The following is a 2,265-nucleotide window of genomic DNA, read 5'->3' as shown; positions in this document are numbered from 1 at the left end:
CCTATAATTGTAAGCCTGCAATGAATTATTGTTTTTGAAGAAACATGTGAAATATCATCTGAAATATCTGCTGAATTTGGTTTCCTCCCTGTGAGTGCCAAAATAAAAGGACACTGAGCTTGTGCTAGTATATTCCGTCTGTTAAAATCTTATATTATTTCATTTCTTTATTTATTTGCTTCATTTGTGATGGCGATCTTCAGTTGTTGAGGGAACATGCCAAATCTGGAATCGATGGAAACATCTGTGGAGCGGCCATCCAGATGGCTTTGAAGAGATTTCACATGTCTCAGCTTGTCGATCGACCAGTACTTATAGCGGATCGAATCGATAACCTCTGTTTCCTGAACATCCATCGCTGAATAGACAAAAGCAGGAGCCATAATCGGGGACGGAGACCGTAAGCGCGCGCCATTTCTAGTATTGGGGCTGGCCCTATGATATGGGACGACTTTTCTATTTTTAGAACAAATTGCGCCATCCCGTGCGGAACACGCGCGTACATGCTGCGAGGATTTTTGCGGATGTAGCGCGGGGAAATGACGTCCGAAATTCCCGAAATGTTTGATGCTTTTGGCCCACAACTCAATACTTCCATGTCTGTTGGAATTTTGCTTCAGTATTTTCGTCATAAGCTGCTCCAGTTTGAGTGAAGTAAGACAGTGTCAAATTTAGTTATGTACCGCTTTATGATATATATCACTGACTAAGCTGTGTTCCACAGCTTCTTTTACAAGAGCTCCACATTACTCCACTCTAGGTTTCACATATGTTGAAGATTAACAGCTGGTTGGATATATCTGGATATAGCAGCGTTTCAGGACTTCACAGTTTCCCTCCTCTTGCCACACGCTTGCGAGGATTTCACCAGAGTCTATCTCGACCGAACAGTAAAAGAAAATAATAATTGCAAGTTTCAGTTTCGCCTGAATTGTAGGCAACGCTTGATGTTTTATCAAGGCCTAATAAGTGGCAATAAAGTTTATGTCTGTAGGTGCTTCTCAGTTTTGCTTGTGTAAAAATCCAATAAATTGACTGTTGTCGATGAATAAGAGCGCCCGCCCATGCGTGTTTTGCACAGTCAGTAAAACTGACATGACAAATTGGACTTCCCCACTTCCGTGTGAAAACGTACATCGAAATCATGTATCTCTAGTTTTTAAATATGTTTAAGGTTGATAAATGTTTAAGGACATATTCAAAGCTTATCTGAAAATATGTGAATACAGCAGAAATAATCAGCTTTCTTTAATCAACTCGAATAGTCACGGCACTCGAAGAAAGATTTCGATTTTGTTGGTTGAGTTGTCGAAACTACTTGTCTATTTCATTTTCGCAGTGTAAAATTTCACTATGTTAAAGAAACACACATGATGTTAGTAGTCTTTTAGCGTCGGTGAAAAATCTTGCAGTACCTCGGCACAAAAGACAAGGAAAAAAATCTTTGTCAAGATTTGTTAACAATTGAAAATAACGACTCGGACTTGAAAGTGCACGCGCTGCACTATGCAAATGAGCTACTTGTACCCGTCAGACTTTCCTTTCAAAAACTTTTGCAAACTCGCCAAACAAACAGAAACAATAAGAAACTATCAAAATAGGGTTTGGTTGTGATTCAGCATTGTTTGGGAAACTCACAAATTAACTCGAGAGTGAAGAGTTTCTTACATAACTTTTCTTTATAGAACAAGCGCAAAAGCTTACGCGTACAACTAGCGCGAGCATTCATTCACAGCACGAAATCGAAGTCATGTTTTCGACCCTGAAAAACTCACATTTTCCATCAGCTCATAGCATGAAACTACATATAAGAGCCCTGGTTCTTATTCCCTGCCTTATTCCCTGCCATCGCTGTGAAAAAATCTGCAAGAGAATCTCGCAACTCTCACCATTTGATCACGCGACGTGACAACATCCACGCGAGAGCCCCCGACATGTGCGTGGATCCGCGCGGATATATGACGTCAGGATGGTGCAATTTGTTCTAAAATGAAAAGTTGTCCCATGTCATAGGTGCGCGCGCGGATCCCAAGACTTACGGTCTCCGTCCCGATTATGGCTCCTGAGAAAAGCAATTAAGAGTCCCTGTCCCTAAATATGGAAAATAACTCGGCAAGGGTCGAAAATTCGATTTCACTTATATTCCTATGGTAGATAGGCCATGGCATGACAAAAACTACTGGATAGTTTTTTTGGCAAAATATCCTTTTATTTCAAAGAAATATGCAAATTACCAAATTAAAATATTCAAGGTACACCAACCTC

This window comes from Orbicella franksi, chromosome 11, assembly GCF_964199315.1.
Source record: "Orbicella franksi chromosome 11, jaOrbFran1.1, whole genome shotgun sequence".
Taxonomy (NCBI): Eukaryota; Metazoa; Cnidaria; class Anthozoa; order Scleractinia; family Merulinidae; genus Orbicella; species Orbicella franksi.
Note: the sequence above shows the minus strand (reverse complement) of the source record.